This window comes from Rhincodon typus, chromosome 5 (assembly GCF_021869965.1).
Source record: "Rhincodon typus isolate 14 chromosome 5, sRhiTyp1.1, whole genome shotgun sequence".
Taxonomy (NCBI): Eukaryota; Metazoa; Chordata; class Chondrichthyes; order Orectolobiformes; family Rhincodontidae; genus Rhincodon; species Rhincodon typus.
In genome coordinates this window covers 93174497-93189293 of record NC_063336.1, presented here as the reverse complement: position 1 = coordinate 93189293, position 14797 = coordinate 93174497, and the positions used below count along the sequence as shown (strand labels likewise).

Genomic DNA, 14797 nt, shown 5'->3' with positions numbered 1-14797 from the left:
TCCAAGTACGATGTGGTTGATTTATTCATCATTTGTTACTTTGACAATGATGCATATGTTTGAATAGTGAAGTACAGATAGCGTATGTACCAGTGGCCTTTGCCTTCAGTAGTGATGTGACTAAATATTCCAGGCAAGGTTGGTCTACCTGTGTGTTGTTGGTGGGAGGGGTTGGTGATGTAGCATGTCAGACATGCAGAGAATATAAATCTGGCAAATTACATCTTCTTGGGAACTTCAGATTTCCATTTTAATGCTTTCATTGCTGAAATCAAATGTCAAGAGGAGAAAAGGCAACTTGACTGGCTTACAAGTGATTTGCTATTGGTTACAGTTTCTGTTCTTTCTGATGGAGAGGAACAAAAATCAGATGTACTGGACAGCTGCAGATTAAAACCATTTTTTTGCTGTTCTCGGATCTATAGCTCTTATAAAGTGAAGGCGTTGAAGTCAGATTACTGCATTCAGGTAAGATATAACAAATCTAATGGTATGTATCATATTCCACCATAGGCAGTTTAAAAACAAACATAAAAACTGTGTCTGTTATCCCACCTTCCTCAATTCCTTTCAATTATATATGATGAGGTTTATCTGCCTTGGAAGGTCAGAGGTCGATGGATGAAAGCAGCCAGACAATGTTTTCCCTCTCTCTAGCCACTATCTGCCCCTGGATCACACAACTTTCAACTCTAGTCTCCTGATCTTAGTTTCTAATGCTATATCATCTTCATCACAAAGACTAATAATGTACACAGACATAATATCATTCATTTCTCTCCTCAGCTCAGTGTATCTGCATGTTGAGACTTTTGTTCATACTTAGGTTACCACTGGATTGGGCACTTCCAGTGCTATGCTGTCGAGCCTCTCACCTCCCATGCTTCAAAAAATGAGTTTAACCATTTAATCTTAATTTGGTACCTGTGTCCTAATTTGCATAAATTAAGCTGTGTCAACTAACCTACATTGGCTCGAGTTTAATTAATTCTCAACCTCTTGTTCAATTGCCCCCATGACTTCATCCTCTCACTAATGTTGGAACCTCCTGCAGCACCAAGACCCTCTTCTCTTTCTGCAGTACCTGTGTTCTGGAATTCTCTCACTAAGACACTTCACCTCTCTTTCCTCTAAGAATTGGCTTCAAATCTACTTCTTAGGACACGCATTTGGCCACCTGTCCTAATGTCTCTTTCTTCAGCTCCATAGCAGTTCTAGCCTGACTCACACTCCTGTGGAAGTACCTTGGGACATTTTACTACTACATTACATGCACCGTATAAACGCAAAACGACGCAGTTGTAATGAACATCATTGTTCTATTAGGAATGGACAGCTTTTTTCAGTTTACCAATCTTGGCCTTTATCCAATCTGCAACGCATTAAAGTCCCAGGTGTCAATTTTCAAGTCTTTTTGCAATTGGTGCTGAACATCACTCTGTTTATTTTTTACAATTATTTTAGTTAGCAAGGCGATGCAACACAAGTTATAGTTTAGTGATGTATTTGACACAATTGCCACTCCTGTATGTTTGCATGAGGAAATACATCATGAAGTTTCAAGTATTAGTCAGGTGCTGGGTGATGTGAACCATTTGCACCATAATTAGTTTTTGGAAGAGCTGTGCACTGGTCCCTGGCTTCCTGAATTGCTCAGTGGAGAAACATGGATCGGGCATCGGAGATATTGAAACAAAGCGTACTCATTCGATCTTTTAACATTAAAATGCAGATTAAATATCTAAAATATATCTGTTCTACTTTCAGATGATTTGTAATGTTTTTACAATGCGGCAACAATCAGCTCATTGGATTTTTTTTGCAACAATGCATACTTTGGAAGCTTAATTAAAAGAAATGCTTTTGTAGCTGACTTAGCCCCCTGTTAATCTTTCCCATGAAACTTCTCAAAATGAGCTGAAGTAAAGTGTTAAGAACAAACTGCTTATTAAAAAATGGATTTTGAGGCACAGTCAGGATCAGCAAATAATAACGAGGACAGTTTTAAATTTGTGCAATGGAACAAAATGATTGACTGCCAATCAGCAGTTCCATTTTATGGCCTCAATTTTAATTCCCCCATTAATGCTGGTAGGGATTGATGAAATGTGGCAGCTAAGAAGCCAAAGGAAAGGGACCCAGGTACAGTGAGTGACCAATGAAAGATCCCCACATACTTCACCTGCACGTGGTAGCAAAACAAAAAATCACACTGTTGTTCATCACCACCCATTGGTGGAAAGATCAAGAACTAGAGTATACAGATTTATGGCAATTTGTTAAAAGTAGAAACGGTGAGATGAGGGAAAAAAAACATTTTGCACAATGAGTGATTAGAATCTGGAAAGCACTGCTGTGGAGACAGCTTCAACCATTTCAAAAGAAAATTAGATGATTATCTGCAAAGGTGAAAACATTATTGGCCAAAGCAAAAGGGCAGGGGATTGACACCACAATGAGTGCATCTCGCAGAGAGACTGCAAAAAATATGTTGATCAGAATGGCCACGTTTTGTACTGTAACCATTTGTTGATTCAACATTTCTAAGATAGCCAAAATGAAACAGGAGTGCTTCGTAATTTATGAACAGTGCCACATATTTTGTATGAACATTTCTTCATGTTCCATTGATACACAAAGGCAAATGAACAGCAAAACCATAATGCAGCTGGGAACAACTGCCAAGTCCGTTTCTCTACAAAGCAATAAGAAAGAGGGTAACAAAAACAAAGTTGCTGGAAAAGCCTAGCAGGTCTGGCAGCATCTGTGAAGGAAGAAACAGAATCCTCAGTTCTTTCGGTTTTTATTAAGAAAGAGGGTAAGTTGAGGACTCCTTCATCCCTAGTTCTGCATTCCTTGGATGCATTTCCATTTTTGTGCAAATCTGAAGAGCATTGGGTTGAATAATGAAGGCTCATGAGAATGCATTGGAGAAAGCATTTGCTCTTCAACATCGGGCTCTCTGAGATGTTAACCTATGACTACCATTAGTGTTTTTTGTCTAGCCTGTTCAAATAATTCAGTTATTTATTACAAGTCCTCCAGCACTCATATGCAACAGGTCTCTGCTGATGTGCAAAATATACATCTTCATCATTTATCCTCCAGACTTCAAAACCAATATTTTTTTTTCTGACATAGTTGGCTTTATAACTGCTGCTTTAGTTTTTAACAGCCAACAATCAATAGAGTTTGAAGATTCATGCCTGTGCAGTGAGGAGTCTTTATGTATTGCTATATTAAACAGCTACACACTGCATGTTTCCATCATCGCTGAGATTCATTCTGTTGGTTAATGAATTATTTCTGTAATGATGAAAATGACTTTGCATCCCTGAGATTAATGTTTTATTTGTTGGATTGGAACAAACTTCAGCTTTAACTAAAATAACACTTTATTCAAGAGACCTTCAATTGAAAATAATGCTTTGAAGTATTAAAATATAATCTATTTGTCACTGGCAAAGAACAGTTCCACCTCATGCATTAGCTTTCAGTTTTGAGTACTCCAGGCAAAATGCTGGGATGATTCAGCAATCATAAAACCCAGCAGTAAATTTGATCTGCATCATATCTACTCACTTGCTTTGGTATGTTATATGATTGTGTGGGCAGACTACCATCAAGACTGCCTGTTCTGTGGAATGCAGTATTAGCTAACTTGCATAATATATTGGTGTTTTCCTCATCTGGCTGCCCATTGCCAGTATTGAGCAAACAGTTGTAAATTATCAAACAGTGAATTGGTAGCTGCTAGTCAGTGCGATGTATTTCAGAGCTCCAGATGCCAAAGGGAGGACTGGTCTGTCATCTTAATAATATTCTCCTCCTGTCTCAAAATCCTCCCTTCAGGGTTAATGTCAGTGCTTTTTTTTCAGAAATCAATCCCATCTAACCACCTTATCCCTCGGTCCCATCTCCAGAAATGCAACTTATTGCTGAATCCATTTTTACTGTTCACTTCAATAGCTTTCTCTCATTAATTTTTCACAACCTTTAGGGCAAACAGATCAAGTTGACATCTATTTTCACTTCCATTTCATAATGAACTTTCTTACACCTTCTTAATGCTGTAATTTCTCTCCATGTCTATGAAAGGTGATAACTCTTTGCTGTAATAGTATAATTTACTCTCGGAGCCATGTAAGCCTGCACATGCATACACATATTTAAAGTATATAAATTGCGCTTCTTTCACAGACTCTGGCCTTGTTCTTCATGGATTATCTTTTCTGTCAGTTCTCTAAGGCATTGGACATCTACAGGTGCACCATCTTACTGGATGGTTACTGTTCTGAGTCTCTTGCACGCCTTGTTTGTCCTTATAAGTAATGCTGTCTCAATCGCTGTCCTACTTTAAACTCAATTTACACAAAGATATACATTATACTAAATAAAGATCTCTGCTGCAGTGTTTCTCTTTTGCTCCTCTGGGAGTCTTGCTCTTCTGATGTCAGAGTCACATCAGCACTTACATTATCATGAGCAGATTCAGATCACATTCTATAGTACAGCCTCTGCTGGAGATCAGGCTGTGAGTCTCCTGGGTTCATAAAGATACTGGCTGATAACTTACTTCACAAGAATGTTGCAACTTTAAGGATAGGAATCAATTTCCTTGGGTCACTTCTGTCAAGTCCCATCAGAATCTTCAATACTTTCAAGCTGAAGCAAGTTGTGTCATGTGACCTGAACTATGAATGTGAGAAAAAAGTGACATACCAGGAAAGTAATATATCATCAATTATACAGCACCATTTGATGTATGCACACTATTCCTTCATAATTTCAACTCTTGTCCGACTCATCTCTTTTACTGCAGCTAAACACAATGTTTATGATATGTTGCAATCCCTTTGTCATGTTCCTGATCAACACATGAATATAAAAAAATTGATGAGCGGGCAAAGACCAGTGAGCCTATTAAATATGCTTTAGACCTTATGATGACTTGAACAACTAAGTAGCTCTGCCCAATCCTCCTCACTCCCTCACACCTCTTTCTTTTTATAGATTCCCTACTGTGTGGAATCAGGCCATTTGGCCCATCGAGTTCAGACCGAGCCTCTGAAGAGCATCCATCCCAGACTCACTCCCCCTCTCCTATCCCTGTAACCCTGCATTTCCTATGGCTAATTCACATAGCTTGCATATCCCTGGATACTATGGACAATCTTGCATGGCCAATCCACCTAACCTGCACATCTTTGGGCGACAGGAGGAAACTGGAGCACCCAGAGGAAACCCATGCAGACACAGCAAGAATGTGTAAACTCCACACAGACAGGTGTAATTGAACCCAGGTCCCTTGTGCTGTGAGGCAGCAGTGCTAACCACTGAGCCACCATGTTGCCCAATGTCTCCATGTAATCTGTTATTTTCTAGGAGAAGCCAAGCTAATAACAGAATATATGCTCTGTAAAATTTCTGTCTAGCACCCTCAGCAACCAAAACTTGCCAAGAAGATCACATGCACCAAATATCATCCTTAAAGACATTTAGTTTCTCTGTGATGCAATCTCTGCTCCAGTCAAGAAATTGTTCAGCTCCTCTTTTGATTTGCAGTCCCATGATCTAAGTTTGTGATGTACAATAAAATATCACTTGAGATATTTGACTTTTAACTTCTTTGCAGTCTGAATTCCATTTATGGTCATGCTATGCTTTCCTATTTAAGTCAACTTTCCATCTGCACCTTTATTTTCTATTCCATCAACCCTTCGTTATTAATCATTATCCAGGAATATTGCCAAAGGCTTTCAAAACCCACAATGTACAATGACTTTGGCCAAGCAAATTATTGTCTTGCAATCATTTCCAGCAGTTTAATACATAAATTTCCAGAATGCCATCTGTGATATTAACTGAATGATTACCTTCTTTTCTTTCTGCTTATATAGGAGTAATGTCAGTCATCATGGTCCTGAGAACAATCAATGAACATTTATGTTTTCCTGTTACTTTCTGAAAAGCAATTAAAAGTTTTAATGTATGATAAATGTGTCTAAAAGAGTGGTGTGGGAAAGAGGGTTTCCTTTTCATGGGGCACTGGCATCAGTTCTGGGACAGGAGGGATCTATACCGCTGGGATGGATTCCACCTGAGCAGGGCCGGGTTCAGTGTTCTGGCGAAAAGGGTAAATAGGGTGGTTAATAGGACTTTAAACTAGTAAGTAGGGGGGAAGTAGGGGGAGTGAGCATACAGGGAGAATAACAATTAATGTAAGGCAAAGCAGCAGGTTAGCAGGTGATGAGGAAGCTTCAACTCCATTGAAAATTAGGAAAAAAGTTAAAGGGAAGGAGAACTCAAGAGCTGTTAGTAATGGAGATGATAGGACCCAAAAAGAAGGTGCAAAAACTGGCATAAGGGCACTTTATCTGAATGTTCGGAGCATTCAAAACAAGGTGGATGAGTTGACGGTGCAAATCATGGTAAATAGATATGATTTAGTGGCCATTACAGAGACATGGTTGCAGGATGGTCATGACTGGGAGTTAAATATCCGGGGTATCAAACTGTTCAGAAGGACAGACAGGAAGGTAAGGGAGGTGGTGTCGCTCTGACTTTTAAGGATGATATCAGGGCGGTAGTGAGAGATGATATAGGTTCTACTGAACAAAAGGTTGAATCCATTTGAGTGGAAATTAGGAATAGCAGGGAGAAGAAGTCACTGATAGGTGTGGTCCATAGGCCACCAAATAATGACATCGTGGTGGGACAGGCAATAAACATAGAAGTAGCTAATGCATGTAAAAATGGTACAGCAATTATCATGCTGGATTTCAATCTACATATTGATTGGTCAAACCAGGTCAGTTATGGCAGCCTTAAGGAGGGGTTCATAGAATGCATCCGCGATAATTTTCTTGAACAATATGTAATGGAACCGACGAGGGAGCAAACTATCCTAGATCTAGTCCTGTGTAATGAAACAGGAATAATTAATGATCTCACAGTTAGGGATCTTCTCAGAAGGAGCAATCACAGTATGGTCGAATTTAAAATACAGATGGAGCGTGAGAAGGTTAAATCCAGTACCTATGTCCTGTGCTTAAACAAAGGAGACTACGAAGGAATGAGGGAGGAGTTAGCTAAGGTAGAATGGGAGCAAAAACTTTATGGTGGGTCAATTGAGGAACAGTGGAGGACTTGCAAAGTGATTTTTCACAGTGCTCAGCAGAAGTATATTCCAGTGATAAGGAAGAACTGTAGGAAAAGAAATAGTCAGCCATGGATGTCCAAGGAAATAAAGGAGAGTATCAGATGAAAAAAAAATACATACAAAAAAAGCAAAGAGTAGTGGGAAACTAGTAGACTGGGAAATCTTTAAAGGCCAACAGAAAGACACAAAAAAAGTTATAAAGAAATGTAAGATAGATTATGAGAGTAAACGAGCTCAGAATATAAAAACAGGCAGCAAAAGTTTCTATAAATATGTAAATCGTAAAAGAGTGGCGAAGGTAAACATTGGTCCTTTAGAGGATGAGAAGGCCAATTTAATAACTGGGAATGAGGAAGTAGCCAAGGCATTAAACAATTATTTTGTGTCGGTCTTCACAGTGGAAGACACAAATAACACGCCGAAAACTGATGGCAAGAAGTTTATAGCAGGTGAGGACCTAGAAACTATCATTATCACTAAGGAGGCAGTGCTGGGCAAGCTAATGGGGCTAAAGGTAGACAAGTCTCCTAGCCCTGATGAAATACATCCCAGGGTACTAAAAGAGGTGATGGGGGAAATAGCAAATGCACTAGTAATTATTTACCAAAATTCACTGGACGCTGGGGTGGTTCCCGCAGATTGGAACACATCCAATGTGACGCCACTGTTTAAAAAAGGAAGTAGACAAAAAGCAGGTAACTGTAGGCTAGTTAGCTGAACTTCAGTAGTGGGGAAAATGCTTGAATCTATCATTAAGGAAGAAATAACAAGACATCTGGACATAAATTCTCCCATTGGGAACACCCAGCATGGGTTCATGAAGGGTAGGTCATGTTTAACTAATTTGGTGGAATTCTTTGAGGACATTACTTGCATGGTGGACAATGGGGAACCAGTGGATATGGTGTATCTGGATTTCCAGAAGGCATTTGACAAGGTGCCACACCAAAGGCTGCTACATAAGATAAAGTTGCAAGATATTACTGGTAATGTATTGGCACGGATAGAAGATTGGTTGACCAGTAAAAAGCAAAGAGTAGGGGTAAATGGGTGTTTTTCTGGTTGGCGGTCAGTGGCTAGTGGTGTGCCTCAGGGATCAGTGTTGGGACCGCAATTGTTTACAATTTACATAGATGATTTGGAGTTGGTGGTAGAGCAATGTGTGCAGAAGACACTGAAAGTCTACAGAGGGATATAGATAGTCTAAGTGAGTGGGCAAAGGTCTGGCAGATGGAGTACAATGTTGATAAGTGTGAGGTCATCCATTTTGGTAGGAATAACAGGAAAATGGACTATGTTTTAAATGGTAAAAAATTGCAGCATGCTGCTGTGCAGAGGGACTTGGGTGTCCTTGTGCATGAATCGCTAAAAGTAGGATTGCAGGTGCATCAGGTAATTAAAAAGGCAAATGGAACTTTTTCTGCCATTGCTAGAGGGATGGAGTTTAAAAACAGGGAGGCTATACTGCAGCTGTATAGAGTCCTGGTGAGGCCAAGCCTCGAGTACTGTGTGCAGTTTTGGTCTCCTTACTTGAGAAGAGATACACTAGCACTGGAGGGGGTGCAGAAGAGATTCACTCGGTTGATTCCAGAGTTGAGAGGGTTGGATTATGAGGACAGACTGAGTAGGCTGGGATTATACTCATTGGAATTCAGAAGAATGAGGGGAGATCTCATAGAAACATATAAGATTATGAAGGGAATAGATAAGGTGGAGGCAGGGAGGTTGTTTCTACTAGCAAGTGAAACTAGGACTAGAGGGCATCGTCTCAAAATAAAGGGAAGCAGATGTAGGCCTGAGGTCAGGAGGAACTTCTTCACCCAAAGGGTTGTGAATCTGTGGAATTCCCTGCCCAGTGAAGTGGTTGAAGCTACCTCGCTGAATGTTTTTAAGGCAAGGCTAGATAAATTTTTGAACAGTAAAGGAATTAAGGGTTATGGTGAGTGGGCGGGTAAATGGAGCTGAGTCTCAAAAAGGTCAGCCATGATCTTATTGAATGGTGGGGCAGGCTCGAGGGGCCAGATGGCCTACTCCTGTTCCTAGTTCTTATGTTCTTATGTTCTAAATTCAATAAATATCCAATGCCTGTGCAACCAGGTAGCAATGCTTTTGGAAAACGTCCAGCAACTTGATTTAGCATATTCTCCATTGCCTCACTCATGTTTACACTCTCCAAAATGTTCACCCAGTAGACTTCTCAACATTGTTTAAAGCACTTGTATCAATTTATTGCAATATGCATTCTAGATATTTGTCTCGATGCCTTTTAACTAACGCAGTTAAGATTTTCCATTTCACAGCTTTAAGCTCTAAAATTTAACAAACTTGTGAAAAAATGTACTTGAAAATATCCGTGTTAGAATACTAGATAACTTAAGACTAACACTGTCGTTTGATGCATTGACCTTTATCATAATTGAGAGTAACTCCACCGAGAAAGATTCACAGAAATGTAATCCGCATAGCAAATATCTAGAAGCATGCATCCTTTTTGTTTGAAAAGGGATATGGGATCCTGGGAAGTCAATGGAGTTGAGGTACTGATAGTGACAAATACAAGATTATTTAAGATTGTTTTGTCTTGGCACTGTGGTCGTAATCCTTTAGGGGGTCAGAGTGACGTCAGCTACGGCGAGACGTGTGGCAGAATCGGGCAACAAGTATGGCAAGGCCAACTCTGTGTTGAGATCATTTTATTCCCTCCCTTATGCTTTTCACAAGTGGTGTGGTGAGATTCTCACTGGGCAGCAGTGAGATGCCAGTGGACAGGGCTTAACCCTTGTTAAACACCTTGCTGACATTAATATTCATTAATATTCAGCCTGCCATCTCTGAGACAGATAGTGGTGCATCATCGTGGCATACTAGGCTCTGCACAATTGGAATAGGCAATAAACTGATATCCTGGATCCAAAGGAACTGGGGTGGTGTTGGTGGTGGTGGGGGGGTGCGGGGTCGGGGGATGTGGGGGGCATTAGTGTCTTCTGAGGAGGAGGATGAGGATATTGGGGAGGAGAAGTTAACATTGTTCATTATAGAGTGCTGAAAACAGTGTGCAGTTGGTCATGATGCCGAGATTTGATTGGTTTTGTGGGGGTGAAGTTCAGTCTCTGTTGCTCTCATTTCTATTTCATTTTCCTTTGTGTAAACAAAAGCTCATGTTTGTGTTTGTATTTGCCTTGTTGCTTGTCAGTGTGTAATGTTCCAAGGGTGTTCAGCCTGGATGTAGCTAGGGACACGTACAGTCTGTGACCTGGTGGTTAAACAGACTTTATGTGTCCCTGGATACATCCAGACTGAACACCCTTTAAAACAGTGACTAGGGTGTGTAAGTGTCAGCTCTGCAGGCTGTGTGCTGTGAGCAGTAAGGCTTTATGGATGCAATGCCATTCAATTGCCTGGCAATGGAAATGCCAGGTTGCCAATACTTGCTTAGGTACAGAGCAGCCTTTCAATGATGGCTAAAGCACAAGGGCTGCTGCTATTTTGGTGGATATTCACTGAGTGGTAGGTTGTTCTAGGTACAGCGCACAGTAAGATGGGGCAGAAATCGGTTGTGGGAAATGCCTTAAAGGTGTCTGTATGTCATCAATTCTAGGAACATAGAGTCATCAGGAACCCATTCAGTCCCTCCATTCAATGAGACCATGGTTGACCTGTGGCCTAACTCCATATATCTCCCTTTGGTCCATATCTCTTAAGAACTTTGCTTAACAAAAAGTTATCTATCTCACTCTTAAAATTAACAACTGATATAACAACTTATCCACTGTTTGTGGAAGCGAGTTCCAAACATCTCCCACCCTTTGTGTGTGAAAGTGCTTCCTAACATCTCTCATGAGTGGTCTAGCCCTAATTCTCAGACTCTGCCCCTCATACTAGAATTCCTAATAAGTGGAAAGTATTTATCTTTAAGGCTTTAGAGTAGATTTGTAGCTCAGGTTGTGAATGTTGTGGTTGGTTGGTTCGCCGAGCCGGTTCCTTGTTCCACAGATGTTTCATTACCCTACTGGGTAACATCATCAGTGCAGCCTCCAATGAAGCGCCGTTGTGTTTTTCCACCTGTCATTTAAACTCTGGAGTCCGTTGAGCTGGACTACCTCACTTCCGGTTTTCCTTCACAGTGGAGTGTATACGGGGTCTAGCTCTATGTGTTTATTGATGGTTTTCTTAGTGGAGTGCCAGGCTCCTAGGAATTCCTTGTCTCTTCTTTGCCTGTCCCAGGATCCTGGTGTGGTCCCAATCGATTTGGTGGTTTTCCTTATCTATGTGGATGGAGATGAGTGAGTTGGGTCAGAAGATGCCTATCACACGAACAACACCAGGAAGTTACTACACGCCCTGACACAGTCATCATGCTGCCTTACATCAGGAATGCATCTGAACTGACCACAAGACTCCTACGACCACTGGGCATCAGAGTAGCACATAAACCCACATCAAACATACGCCAACTGCTCACCCGAACCAAAGACCCACTACCCACTATGGACAGAACCAATGTCATATGCAAGATTCCCTGCAAAGACTGTGACAAACACTACATTGGACAAACAGGAAGGAAATTAACCACAAAGGTACACGACCATCAATTGGCAACAAAAAGACACAACACAACAACCATAACAGTGCTTATCTTTATCTACCCTGTCTTTTCCTGCTAATATCTTGAAGACTTCGATAAGATCACCCATTCACCTTCTAAATTCAGAAGAAAACAGGCCTAATTTGTATAGTTTGTCCTCATAACTTAACCCTTAAAGTCCAGGTATCGTTCTTATAAACCTACATTGTACTACCTCCAAGGCCAGTATGTCCTTCCTAAGGTGTGGTGCCCATATCTGTGAGGTCTAACCATGGTTTTGTATGGCTGCAGCATAACATCTGCATCATTAGACCCCAGTCCTCTAGATATAAAGGCCAACATTCCATTAACTTTCTTGGCTTCTTGCTGCGAGTTTGGTAAGATAGGGTCAGAGAACTCATTCGGTCTTGCAGTGAAAATCCCTCGAAAAGCTCAACGCAACTTGCTCAGACCAACAGAATGTGCATTTAATCGATGGTAAAATGAAGCACTAAAGAGGGCTCGCGATTTGTTCTGAATTCTGCTGACAAGAAAACAAAAAATGCTGGAGATCACAATGGGTCAGGCAACATCCATGGAGAGAAAGCAAGCTAACATTTCGAGTCTTGATGATTCTTCATCAGAGCTGACAATAAGTCTGTCTGCCTTGGTTTTTTAAATTTAAAGGCAGCCCAAGTTGTTTTACTGGGAAGGGTATGAATAATATTCATAGCACATACAATGACCACGGTAGCTATGATTTGGAACGTTTAGAGGATAGCTAATTAGCATTTATGCCTGGAAGCAAGGCCAACGTGATTGATGTTGCTGTGGAGATGTGCTTTTAAAAGGGAGGGTGAGTCCATAGGAAGCCATTGTGGGATTGCCTTACAGAAAATGTTCAGAAAAATATCACTTCACAGAGTCAATTTGCATAATTCTGAGAGAAAGATTAAAAAAAGAGAATGAGTACAGCTAGAAGCATCAATTCTCTATTGTTTATTAGACGTGTGGGTGGGAACTCAGGCTCGGTTTGAAGAAACTCAAATTGCGACGATTTAGGCAAAGCTGAAAGATTTGACAAGTTTTGTCCAAAGGGAAGGATCACCAGGGTAACCCACACCTTGAAATTCAGTTCTTGGATGAGACATCATCCAACTGGAGAAGGAAAAGTAAGCTGAGAATCAACCAAAACTGGTTCTTGGAGAATAAAAGCTCCACTTGAGAGAGAGCAAAGTATGTACATACAGGGAGATGTTCAGTTATTTTGAAATTTAAATAGGAACCTTTTCTATAGTTTAGAACATGTTGCCTACAAAGATAGCGTTCAGTCAAAGTTGCTTTTAACTTGTATGCTGTAGTAAAACTTGAAACCTTTTGTTGTGATCCTTTTACCCACTCACTCGAAGTTCAAATTTTTAAAAAAATCTTTTTGATCTATGTTGGCATTGCAATGAAATCAGTCATGATCTAAAAGATTTAGAGAACAGATCTAAGGGTGGAACAGCATACTCCTGATCCTTTATATCAAACTTTTCCGGTTCAAAATATTTAGTTCCACATCTTGAAAACAACAGAAAAGCGAAGTGATTGTTTCTTGAAAAGCTAGTGCAAGATTGTTAATTCTCAAGAGAGCTGAGTCACCATCATTGGTTTGTTAGGAAGCCTCCATTCACATAGAGATGATATATATGTAATTCGGTCGAATGCTTGTTTCTCAGAAGTATTCAAGATCATTAAGACCAGGGGCAGGGTGGGGTCAATGGAACTCAATGCTTTATCAAAGAACTGTAGCTAGCCTATCAATTTTCCAAGAGTGCAGGAGCAACAGCAATTGCTGGCTCATGCTGGTGTTTAAAAGCTAATAACATCCACATCTCAGCAGTCTGTATCAATCTAAAAATCTATATAACTAGGATCTACAAAATACCATCTCTCTGGTCGGCCTTTCTGTTCCAGGTAGATGGTGCTATTGTGTCAGCTAACACATGTTTATGAAATTGGAGTCAAGATTGCTAGTCATGGAGAGCTTTTCAGTTGGTTGCCACTTAATGTTTTACATTTCCAACATAAGAAGAGATCAGCTTCAGTGTCTTTACCAGGATATCGATTTTTGCCCTGTGCACACTTGACAAGTATCCTCCAAAAATAAGTAATTTCATCCTGTGTGCAGCAAGAGATAAGCATTCGAAGATCTCATCCTGATCTGACTGTCAGTGGCAATGCACAAACTGTGTTGGATAAAAATGGAGCAACAATGCAGCTGTATTTAAACTCAAAGAAAATATTGTACCGGCTTATATCGAGCATCCTGGGCTATTGCATGGGACGTCAAGATGAAAGTGATCATGCCATATTTTAAACGTCAAGTTTATGCTCCTAAAGCTGACCAGCTTGAGCAAAAATTGGATAATGTCCATATCAAAGAATGGAATAATAGATGCCAATGAAAGAAATACATTGTTGCTGTGGGGAACTTCTTTGGCATCTGGAAGCTGTAGTTTAACTTATTGAAGTAGAAAAGCAAATAAGTTGTTCACATTTTGTAATAGAAATGTGCTAAAGGTCACCCACACATTGTTTGAAGAAAGCTTTCTGTTAGAGGAGTCAGACACACTGTGAGACACAAAATGGGTCAAGATTAATTCCACATCGGGGGAGTACATACTTCTATAATGTAAAGAATACTTCTTTTTCCCTGACAGAATGGCCAAATCAGATAACGGTTAGATAATGATGGATACTTCCTTAAAGTTTAGGAGACCCCCTGTAAGGGTGCTAAAGACAGAAAAGCTCATAACATTTAAGAAGCATTTTGATGTACACTTGCAATGCCAGGGCATATAAGACTCTAGGCCAAGTGCTGGAGAATGGGATTAGAATAGTTAGGGGGTTGCTTTTGACCAGTCTGGATGCGATGGCTGAAGGGCCTTTTTCTCTGCCGTAGCTCTCCATAACTCTATGATTATGAATGGTACATGATTAGAAGGAGTGGTATCTAATAGAGCTGAAAGATTAATCTTTTGGAGAAGGTTCGGAAAAGAGGCACGTAAAAGTGATGGAAATGGAGG

The 14797-nt window shown here is 40.3% G+C and overlaps 1 protein-coding gene across 1 annotated transcript in view; it reads left to right on the top strand.

Annotated features, from left to right (window-relative positions):
* LOC109928798 (CUB and sushi domain-containing protein 1-like) overlaps nucleotides 1–14797 on the top strand; it is a 2165117-nt gene that overhangs the window by 485633 nt on the left and 1664687 nt on the right. The window lies entirely within an intron of this gene.